The sequence below is a fragment of the Taudactylus pleione genome, unplaced genomic scaffold (genome assembly GCF_031769625.1).
Source record: "Taudactylus pleione unplaced genomic scaffold, aTauple2 ptg001228l, whole genome shotgun sequence".
Lineage (NCBI taxonomy): Eukaryota > Metazoa > Chordata > Amphibia > Anura > Myobatrachidae > Taudactylus > Taudactylus pleione.
Window position 1 is genome coordinate 133,292 of NW_028285628.1, and position 12,668 is coordinate 145,959.

At 41.1% G+C, this 12,668-nt stretch overlaps 1 protein-coding gene across 1 annotated transcript in view; it reads left to right on the plus strand.

Annotated features, from left to right (window-relative positions):
* LOC148450991 (cathepsin E-A-like) overlaps nucleotides 1-12,668 on the plus strand; it is a 128,938-nt gene that overhangs the window by 72,469 nt on the left and 43,801 nt on the right. The window lies entirely within an intron of this gene.

Consider the following 12,668-nt stretch of genomic DNA (forward strand, 5'->3'; position numbering starts at 1 on the left):
ACAAAATTTCTCCCATTCCTCCTGAAGAAAGGCTTTTTATTTCTGTTATCCGGACGACGCCCTGAGCTAGTGAATTGGTATACAGTGTTTAGCTCATAGTCTTTATCAACTTTCATTCTTTTTTCTTTTTTGAATTTAATTAAATCAGACTTATACGAGGCCAATTGACTTTCAAGTTTTTCAAGCCATTTGACGTTGGGATCTTTTTCCAAAATAGCTTTGTGCACCAATTCATACGTGGCTATTTTATCTAGCGTTTAACTCTTTTGTGGACTGCTCAATTATCAAAAGAGTTACATCAAAAGAACATTTATTCAAAATTGAGTCCCAACGTCTACAAATATAGGGTTGTGTCTCCCAATCGTAGGACTATTTTTGATACGCAACCCCCTTGGTATTTTTTTAGCCCTATAATATTCACTTAGGGTTAAGCCATGGTAAAAAAAAGTCAATTTCTCTCTTTTTAAGCTTCAATAAGTCCCGATACAAAACATCAACAGGGAGAGAATCAAGTTGTCCCGCAAATTGGATGTTAAATAAAATCGCCTCCACTTCTGATTCTGAGTAGCTGGAAGCATCTTCAATAGCATACACAGGTTGTTGTAAGCCACTAATAGCATCATCATTATCAGCCATAATGGGAAAAAAATTTTCTTATAACGCTACAATACAAAATCAGCTGTGCAAATCGCAAATCTAATAGCTTTAAGTCAATAGCAGCAACAAAGTTCATACACCAACATAGTGTTACAGTAGAAAATCATCCGTACAAAATGCAAACTCAGCAGCTTTAAATCAATAGCAGCAGTATAATCCATACACCTTTGACTAAATAATGTTTCAGTGCAAAAATCATCTGTGCAAACGGCAAATTCAGCAGCTTAGGGTTAATAGCAGCAACATAATCCATCCATCAAGCTTAGTCCATGGGGTAAAAGTTGTTTCCCCTTAATATACTATTAAAATCATGATGTATTAAGAATCGATTAAAAACGCCACAGATGAAGAAAAAAGTAGAAGAATCAGCTCCAACGATGAAAAAACTGTTGCACAAAGCTACTTTGGAAAAAGATCCCAACATCAAATGGCTTGAAAAACTTGAAAGTCAATTGGCCTCGTATAAGTCTGATTTAATTAAATTCAAAAAAGAAAAAAGAATGAAAGTCGATCAAGACTATGAGCTAAACACTGTATACCAATTCACTAGCTCAGGGCATCGTCCGGATAACAGAAATAAAAAGCCTTTCTTCAGGAGGAATGGGAGAAATTTTGTGGACACTGAGTCTTCTAACGAACTAGTTTCATCAGCAAGTGATAATGAGGTGCCAACTACTAGTAGGGGCAGAAGGAATAATGCTCTCCCTTTAGGCATGCCAACAAGAGCCCAAGGTCCGGTAGGTGGAGATCCTACACCAGATGGGGGGGGGGCCAAAACCAAAGGACGTGGCAAAAAACCCCCCTTGCCCCACAAAACCTAGTAGTTAATATATCCTCCTATCCAGTGACTGACACTGAATTGAGTGTACTGGGTAAAGGACTCTCATTCGTACCCACAGTACCCTTCAATTCTTTTAAATGGCAAATTGAGCAGTATAATCTAAAACGGCAATTGAAATTAAAATAATTTTTTGCTAAAGCAAAACCTAACTTGAATGTACCTATTTCTGATATACCGCCACAATTGAGCAAATTACTGTCTCGGTTTACATTTGAGCCGCAGTCTTTTAATCCGACCATAAAAACGTATATGCGACTCCTGGGCACAGAGATTTCTAAGGAAGTTACTAAACTTCCAAAAATAAGACAAAATCTAAATAAGCTTGAGTTTAAGGCATTGCACGATTTGGCTGATGATAAAGAGCTGATCTTCCGGCCGGCTGACAAAGGGGGTGCCCTAGTCATACAGAATTTGACTAACTACAAGGAACAAGTAGCCATTCATCTTGATGATGTAGTGACATACAGACTTTTGCAAGCAGATCCAACAAGTGAATTCAAGGAGGAATTGAAAATAGTATTGATAGAAGCAGTATCTAAGAACATCATCTCTACTAAGTTGCAAGACGCTTTATTGCCGTCACATCCAACTGTGCCGGTATTTTATACAATTCCCAAGATTCACAAATCTTTGGATAACCCCCCTGGCCGCCCTATTATTGCAGCCAGAGGATCGTTATTCCAACCTGCTTCGGTCTACCTAGATGCTATTATGCAACTGACTATTAGATCTCACCCTCGTTATCTCCTAGATACGTCAACGCTATTACGAAAATTAGATGCATTGCCTATTTTTGATGAGGAGATTTGGATGTGTAGTATTGATGTGTGTAGTCTGTACACCATTATTCCTCATGAAGTTGGTATGGCCACAACTATGAATCACTTATCTCATCACCCGGATTATACGGGTCCTGATTTATCTCTTGTTATGAATTTGCTACATTTGATTTTGACAAAAAATTATTTCCTGTATGATGGTGATTTTTATTTACAGTTAGTTGGCTGTGCGATGGGGTCCAATGTGGCCACATCGTACGCCAACATTTTTATGTTTTCTGTTGAGAATGACATCTTTTTGCCTGCCCTGAGGTTTCAGCTAGGATCGCGTTTTATACGCGTTATATTGATGACTTGTTGATTTTTTGGAGGGGTCCTAAGGTGGACCTTATTACTTTAATTGAAAATCATAATCTAAGTCAATCACCTGCTAAATTTACCTTTAATATCAGTGATGCACAGATCCATTATTTGGATGTTTTGATCTCTATTAATTTAGGTAGGGTCACTACTAGCCTGTTCTCTAAAACCAAAGACAGGAATAACCTACTCCATAATGATAGCTGTCATCCAGTGGCATTGAAGCGAGGATTGCCATAATCGCAATTATTGCGTGTTAAGCGTATCACCTCCGATCCTGTGTTAGCAGAATGTCAAATGGACATTATGATACAAAAGTTTTTGGAAAGAGGTTATAACCCCCATGAATTATAGATGAGTAAGCAGAAGGTTATGAGGCTAAACAGATCTGATTTGTTAAAGAGTAAGGTCTAGGCCAATAAGTCTCCAGCACTTATTTGAACTAATCATTTTAGTAGTGCTAGTCCTAAAATCAATAGATCATCTAAAAACTTATGGACCATGGTTCAATCAGATCCTGAGTTGCAGCTGTCCAGTACCAGACTCATGCCTTGTTACACCCGTGGCCAAAATCTTTGTGATATTCTTGTTAAAACTGATATTACTACTCCTAACAAATTATTTTGTTCTACCAGTAGTGGCCAAAGGCCAGGTTGTTTTTGCTATACCTGTATGACCTGTAGATATCTATTAGCCGGTGATGTGTTCTACCATCCACATTCTGGAAAACCCTATCATATCAAATTTACCTTCACGTGTAATTCCACATTTGTGGTATACCAAATTTTATGCCCCTGTGGGTTGTCATATGTAGGGAAGACTGAAAGGTCTTTGAAAGAACGTATGGCTCTCCACCGCTCGGCTATTCGTGCGGCTTTGAATACAGGTACTAGCGAACAGCCTGTGGCGAGGCATTTTGCCACTGTGCCTCATACCCTTGCCTCTCTGCGTTACCACGATTGATCATGTGCCAGCTTCTATTAGAGGTGGCAATCATCCTCTGAAGCTACTCCAATGTGAAACTCGCTGGATCCACACGTTGGGGACCCTTGCTCCCAAGGGGCTCAACGAGAATTTAGGATTGAATTGTTTCCATTAGGTATTTTCCCTGGATATGTCTTTGTTATACTTTACCTTAGTCTTTAGTACTTTTTAATCTCTACATGTGTCTTAGGGATGGTCTGGTAGAATTGTTATCCTTATGATTGTTTTGATAATTGACGTTATATGGGTTTCTCCTTTGACGTCCTTTAGTGAACTGTGGTGCTGTGTGCAGTATCTTGCTTAATTTTAACCCAATTGGGCAGTCTATCAGTGGGTACCGTGTCTTTATTATAGTTTTCTGTTTAAATTTATTTACCATAGCTTGGTTATAGCTGGCCATTTAACTCTTAGTGTTTACTTGTTTAGTCCATCGCTAATAGTTTTATTATATCTGTGGTATCTGTCTTTTTGTATAGAATTTATGTGATTGTGCCAGTTTCCATGGTGATGGGGAGCACCTCTTTGTCATCAGACTGTGCACAACATGTGACTTAGAGTCTGATGACGTGGTTGTATGGCGCCACCCGCCGGGGGAGTGGTCCCATTCCGGGCGCCTCGTCTGCTCACTGGGTGACTGAACTGTTTTAAGGTAAGATGTGTTATGTACATTGTACTAGTCCTGATGAAAAAGCCATAATAAAGGCTTTGAATCGTTGACTCTACACGCTGCCTGTCTATTGCCATTTGTACCAGGAGTGCCGCTGTAATGTAGCTTCTGCATGAATTTTTTATTCGGGCACCCGGGCAAGTATTGTTGATATAAAGGGAGTGCCGGACCTTGGTTGCTTGTTATATATATATATATATATATATATGTATATATAAGCAGGTGAAAATAATGGCGAGACTCTGAGCCTTTAGAAAAACAATACTTATAGTATGCATTCATCTAGCCAATGTTTCAGGACACTATATACATTTTAGGAATTAAAGTATAGTGCTATGCATTATTTGAGGGAGGGAAGCCCCAAAACTGGTATCTTGCCTAGGGCCCCATGAGGTCTAAATCTGGCTCTGCTGCAGATATATCTGTCCATCGACTGTGCAGCACAGTCAATGTGATATGTCTGTGAACGACAATGTTCACAGACATATTGCTGGTACACACTGGCCGATGGGCACCAGATATATTGGCTGATCAATTGATCGCCCAATATATCTGTCAGTGTGCACCCAGCTTTATTGGGTCACGATCATCTGAATGAGGAAGTGTAAGCCTCAGGGGTGGGGAGGGGGAAAAAGCAGAACCACTCTCAGAGTTTGTTTTGCATACCCTGAAAATTGTGCGGAGAGGATTCACAGGGACAGGTCTTTCTTGCAAAGCTCTGTCCCTGCATGCAATTTTTAATACATCCTTGCAATGTGTTTAAATATCGCAAATCCTGGCAATTTTATCACATCCAATCTGCATCTGAGATGCGGATTGTAAAAAATAAGGCCCTTAAGACTAGAGATGAGGGGGTTCGGATTTCAGAGATCCGAACCCACCTGATCTTAGGTGATCCAAGCCAGATCTGAGTCTGCTCGGGTTTTCCCGCCTGACTCAGATCTCAAAATGAGGCAAAACGTCATCATCCCGCTGTCGGATTCTCGCAGGTTTTGGATTGTATAAAAGGTCCCACGATCACCACCATTTTCATCCTGGCTGTGTAGAGTGAAGAAGAAGGAGGCTGTTGCTGTGTGTTTAAGGGGCTGGCTACTGTTGTCACTTGTTAGGGGCTGGTTGCTTAATGTCCATACTGCATAGGGGCTGGCTGGCTGTTGTCACTTGTCATAGGGGCTGGCTGGCTGTTGTTCACTCCATGCATATCCATATACTGTACTCGGGCTGGCTGCTGTGCTGGGCTGTGCCTGTTGTCCATAATGGCTGTTACTCTATATACTAGGAGCTGTGCTGCAGACAGAAGAGGGGGCTTCAGTGGCTCCTGTGTCACTGCAGACCATAAGGGTTGCTGCTGTGTTGTCCAGGGGATGCTCTGTCCATCAGGGGTGCTCTCCCCCCCAATGGAAAAAAAATAAAACATTTCTGTGTGTGCATGTTAGCCACACTTATCAGCAACATAGCTGTGCAGGGGTGTTGCCTGTGTCATTTATCAAGGGGCTGCTGCCTTGTTCAAGGGTGCTCTCCCTCCCAAGTGCAAAAAAAAACAATTAATCAATCAATGAATGTGTTTTTTTTCTATGTGTGTGTGCACATTAGCCACACTTATCACCAGCAACATAGCTGCACAGGGGTGCTGCCTGTGTAGTTTATCAAGGGGCTGCTGCCTCATTCAGGGGGGCTCTCCCTCCCAAGTGCCAGAAAAACAAGTAAATCAATCAATCAATGTGGGGTTTTGCTGACTGATTACGTTTTGCTGACTGATCGACATCACCACCAGCAGTGTCTTAGAAAAATTTTGTTTTTTCCTGGCAGATGCAGAAACTGAAGGAGGAGATGCTGCTGTATCATGTGCAGCTTGAGCTGACAATTTTTTCACCAACAGCTCTTTGCATCTTTTTAGATTTATGTCCGTCAGAAAGAAATATACAAGGTATGACTTAAACCTAGGATCAAGTATGGTCACCAAAATATAGTGATCTGAGTTTAAGAGATTGACAACCCTTGGAACCTGGTGAAGCGAATGAAGGGCTTGATCTACAAGACCAACATACTTAGCGGAATCACTCCGTTTCAGTTCCTCCTTCAGTTTCTCCAGCTGCTTTTGCAAAAGTCTGATTAGGGGAATGTACAACAAGCGATATCTGGCGCTGGAACCTATTATAGATATATTACTGAAGTGATGCAGCGGAGTAAGCAAACTCTGTGTGCGTTTGCAGAAATAGAAATAATATATAAAAGGAACGATACTCCGTGCTGACACTACAGTAAAATCACTGCGATCAATGAATAATATGTTAAAATGAGATGTGTATAAATATAAAAAAGAAACAATGATTTAATAAACATTAAGCATAAATAGACAAATGACTAGATAGAAACATATAAAACTAGACATTACATACATACAGTAACCTAAATATATATACAAACAATGTATCAAATGTAGGTATAATTATTTTGCCATATGGCTGACAATAAAAATTTACACTGACCACTGTGCTCCTCTTGCAAGTAATGCAGAGACTGATTCAATTGTACAGCTGTAAAGTAATCACTCAAATTCGGCTTCTGACCGCTCCTAACAGCGAGTGATGTGACAAGCAAAATTTTGCTGAATTATACAGGGATTTCCTGATTATAGTAGGAGTTTGCCCGTAAATAAATGACAATTGGTCTATTATTGTAGCCTTCCGTGTGACAGTCTCCGTACTTTAAACCAAAGTCATGTACTGACTCCTGATGACAGAATCATATATAATGTGCTTTCAGCTGTCCCTGCTGGATATCCAGCTCTTAGCAGCAACACAATAAATATTTGGTTATATTATAACAGCGTTCTGTGTAACAGTCTCTGTATACTTGAAACATTGTATAGGCTCCTGGTAGTAGATTCACATCTCATATGTAATCGGTCATCTCCGCTGAATATCAAGCCCTTTGTAAACAACTTTAAAAAGTGCAGTATGGCAAAAACGTGGATCAGGTGAATATCCTGCAGCTTGGGCAAAGTGAGTGACCACCGGCAGCTCATATGTTGTACCATAAGCAGAAACCAACTTAAGTAGGGAGAGATTTGTGAGTACTCACGGCGTGTAGATAAAAGTGGGGGCCCCCCTTTTTTTGACCTGACTCAAGCTGGCAGTGTCTGAACTAACTTAACATGTGGCAAGTTCAAAGGGTTTGAGAACCTTGCACAACACAAAAATGATTCTCCATTGTGCTTGACTAAAGTGCATTCCCGCTCCTTTCCCTATGTCATAGGCCATTGTGTAACCTTGGATTGCCTTTTGCTGCTCCTCCATCTGCTGAAAGATATAGAGGGTAGAATTCCACCTAGTTACTACCTCTTGCTTCAACTGATGACAGGGCAAATTCAACAGTACTTGCTAGTGCTGCAATCTTCGACACGCAGTTGCTGAATGTCAAAAATGTCCCGAAATCTTTGGCCACCAAGAGCATCTCCTGCATGCCCCTGTAATTTTTTAAAAAATGTTGCACCACCAAATTAATTGTGTGAGCTTAACATGGGACGTATTCGAATTCACCCAGATGTAATGCTCGCACAATATTGGTGGCATTGTCAGAAATCCCAAATCCCGAGGAGAGTCCAAGTGGGGCAAGCCATTTTGCAATGATTTCCCTGAGTCTTTCTAAGAGGTTCTCAGTGGTATGCCTCTTAGTGAAACCGGTGATACACAGAGTAGCCTGCCTCTGAATGAGCTGGCATTTATTAGATGCTGCTGCTGTTTCTGTTTGCACTGTTGGAGGCAATACACCTACCCAGTGGGCTGTCACAGTCATGTAATCTTAGTTTGCCCTGTCCCACTTGTCCTCATCTGTGGTTAAGTGGACAGTGGGCACAACAGTATTTTGGAGGACACTAATAAGGTTTTATTTTAATGTCCTTGTACAGACTGGGAATTGCTATTCTAGTGAAGTGGAATCTAGAAGGGACATGGTAGCGGGGACACAGTACCTCAATTAACTGTCTAAGACCCACTACATTAATGGCGGATACTGGACGCACATCTAATACCAGCATAGCTGTTATGGCTTCAGTAATCCACTGTGCAAGTGGATGTCTGATATCATACTTGTTCCCCATTGCAAAGGATTGTTTGGCAGTCAATTGTTTTGTTAAACTACTAAAAGTAGACTTCTTCCTGGTCCCCTTCAGGGATGAAGATCCATTCACAACAGCAGCAGCAACAGGTGTAGCACTCAAGGATCCTTCTGAGGAATCACGGATAGGAGAGGAGTCATTCCTTCTCATGAAATTGGATGCAGGACCTTCCGATCACGATTGAGGATGCTGATGATGATGCAGGTGATGGTGGTGGAGATTGCAGGTGCTTCGATTCAACACAGAGAAGGGAGCATCTAGGTGACACTGGACTAATTGTTAAATTTTTTTTGCCAAAGTTTCTGAATTTGAAAAACACTTTTCAATTTGATGAATGCACTGCAAGTGACGTAACAGGGAGGAGGTTCCTAGATGGTTAAGGTCCTTACCTCTATTCACTCTTGCTTTGAAAAGGTACAGATGGCTTGACAACTGTTGTCCAGATTTGGTTAGAAATAATTCCCCACATATGAGAAGTGGATTTTTTTGTATTTTGCCTGGCATGACACAATGGGCTTTGCCTTTTTCTCACCATAGACAACAACTGCTGCCTGATTTACACAAACAACATCCTCAGCATCAAGATCCACATCATCATCAACATCCTCATCATCCTTGTTAGCGCCAACTACAGAAAAATCCTCCCCATCCTCCTGGTGCAATTCCACAGAAGCTTCCTTGATTTCTACCTCAGCATGTTGACTTGTGCTGCTCATCCCCACATTTGCAGAGGGCACACAAATGGTGGAAGGAGGATCCTCTTCAAGTGCAGTATTAGAAAGGTCAGGTTCACACATGGCAACCGTGGACACACTTAGTCTCACCTCGGGGATTTGTGACTTTTCTGAGCACACAGTTGGTTCATGTGCCTTAGCGATTTAAATTTTTTGACACTTCTACAGGCAGAAGGGCTTACATCATCACAAGATGCAGAACCACCAGTCATAAATAAAGGCCAAGGTCTTATCCTTTCCTTGCCAATTCGTGTAGTAAATGGCATATTGCCAATTTTTTGTTTCTCTGCAGCTAACTTAGCTTTTAATTTTTCTTTCTTTAACACTGTAAAACATTGCTTGCTTGATTCTAGCATATATGAGTGGAGGTGCCAAGCGCTCACAGTAGGACTGCTAGATGTTCTAGTAAATGAGGAGGCAGCAGGTCTTCTAGAAGGAAATTCCCTTTCCTTCTAAGATATATATGGGTAAGGGTGAGATAAGCCAAGACTTAAATCAACAAATGAAGAATGCGCCTGTGTGTAAATGTGTAACTAAGCTTCTATATATACATATGTAAATATCAAGCTGACACAAAAGAGATGTATTTAACTCCTTTAATAGAGTCACAGTGCTCTTAGGAGTAAAGTGGTAATAATAATATTGCAGTACAAATGGTTCTAATAGGTAAAAACAAATAATGTTGAAACATAAAAAAGGAATGGGGGGTAGATGGGGGAGGATGATGAAGGGGGATGGAGAGTAATAGCCTGGGGTGTAGGCGTCCCTTGACCCCCCCAAATGTGGCAGTGTATAGAAAGTCTTTTGTTATAAGTCCCGGTGAGGCCTCACTTTGCTCTTCTTTCTTCTGTCTTCTTGTCGTGAGTTGATCTGGACCCTATTCCGATGAACACTGTGTGTTCATTGACTTGGTCTCCGCAGTCACACCCGGACACGTGTCACTTCCGGCACCGGGGTATCGCGAGATACCGTGGGCCGTTGTGGCGGGTGTCACCTACCCCCCCAGGCTATTACTCTCCCTCCCATTCATCATCCTCTCCATACCCACATCCACACCTGTTTGCTCTCTCCCCCCCATTCCTTTTTACGTTTCAACATTATTTGTTTTTACCTTTTAGAACCATTTGTACTGCAATATTACTCACCATTTTACTCCTAAGTGCACTGTGACTCTATTAAAGGAGTTAAATACATCTATTTTGTGTCAGCTTGATATTTACATATGTATATATAGAAGCTTAGTTACACATTTACACACAGGTGCAGTCTTCATTTGTTGATTTAAGTCTTTGCTTATCTCACCCTTACCCATATATTGCTTGATTTTAGATGCCCTGATTTAAGCCCTTTATGACCTTGGGCATCGGCTTTAGTAGATGATGTAGATGGACAAGTATCATCATTACTGGGTGGCACTGGCAGCAGCTCCACCACTAGTATATGGTTCCTGCTCTCCTCTCAACTGATCGTTCTCCATATCAACAAACATGAATGAAGTGGGGTACAGCACACACGTCAATTTGTACCATTTTTAAATATTACACTGTGGAATAAATGACCTGCAGTGTCACAAGATTTTTTATGAATAAGAAAATAACAACACACTGCACTACCACTTACAGTGTCACAAGATTTTTTACAAATACACTGTGTTTCCACTAAGTGTCAATATTTTTTTACGAATATACTGCGTTTTCCACTTAGTGTCACAGTAGTTTTTATGAATACTCTGCGTTTCCACTAACAGTGTCACAATATTTTTTACGAATACACTGGGGTTGGTACTTACAGTCTCACAATATTTTTAACAAATACACTGCGTTTTCCACTTACAGTGTCACAATATTTTTTATGAATACACTGCATTTTCCATTACAGTGTCACAGTATTTTTAACAAATACACTGTGTTTTCCACTTACAGTGTCACAATATTTTTTCCGAATACACTGCGTTTCCACTAACAGTGTCACAATATTGTTTACGAATACACTGCATTTTCCACTTACAGTGTCACAAAATTTTTAACAAATACACTACATTTTCCACTTACAGTGTCACAATATTTTTTACGAATACACTGCATTTCCACTAACAGTGTCACAATATTTTTTACAAATACACTGCGTTTTCCACTTACAGTGTCACAATTTTTTTTACAAATACACTGCGTTTTCCACTTACAGTGTCACAATTTTTTAACAAATACACTACGTTTTCCACTTACAGTGTCACAATATTTTTTATGAATACACTGCATTTCCATTAACAGTGTCCCAATATTTTTTACGAATACACTGCGTTTCCATTAACAGTGTCACAATATTTTTATGAATACACTGCATTTTCCACTAACAGTGTGACAATATTTTGAATGAATACACTGCATTTCCAATAGCATTGTCACAATATTGTTTACAAATACACTGCGTTTCCACTAACAGTATCAATATTTTTAACGAATACACTGTGTTTTCCACTTACAGTGTCACAATAATTTGTATAGTCTGCGCTACCACTTACAGTGTCACAAACAATATGTGTATAAATATTACACTGCGGTCATACCAGCAGTGTCACAGTAAAAAAAAGAATAATACAGTACACTGGGGTACAGCACAAAAATAATATATATAATTTTTTTATTAATTATATTATTAGCTTTTATTTTATTTAATACACTGGGCACCCTTGGATGGACAGAGCACCCCTGGTTGGACACAGCAGCCCCTGCCCCTGGATGGACACAGAAACCCCTGGATGTACACAGCAGCCCCTGCCCTGGATGAACACAACAGCCCCTGGATGGACACAGCAGTCCCTGTCCTAGATGGACACAACAACCGCAGGATGGACACAGCAACCCCTGGATGAACACAGCAGACCCTGGATGAACACAAAAGTCCTACCCTTGATGGACACAGCAGCTCCTGGATGGACACAGCAGCCACTGCCCCTGGATGGCCAGCAACCCCTGGATGGATACAGCAGCCCCTGCCCTGGATGGACAGGATGGACACAGCAGCCCCTGGATGGACACAGCAGCCACTGCCCCTGGATGGACACAGCAGCCCCTGGATGGACACAGCAGCCACTGCCCCTGGATGGACACAGCAACCCCTGGATTGACACAGCAGCCCCTGCCCTGGACAGATACAGCAGCTCTTGGATGGACACAGCACATCCATTCACTACACTCTCCACAGCCGGAGTGACATAGCAGCGATGACTGAGTACCTTTATATTATCCAAAACCTGCGAGAATCCGGGAGGATGACGTTTTGCCTCATTTTGAGATCCGAGTCACGCAGGAAAACCCGGGCCTAGCTCATTTCTTGCCTCTGATCTGGAAGTTCGGGTGGGTCCGGTTCTCTGAGAACTGGACCTTCTCATCTCTAGTCTGAAGTAACAGTCTGAAGTCTACAGTAGACCTTATTTTAAGTTTTGGATCAATACATCTTTCCAGGACACCTGAGATAATTGATATTTCTTGCGAAATTGCATAACTGATATTGCACGCCATGCCAA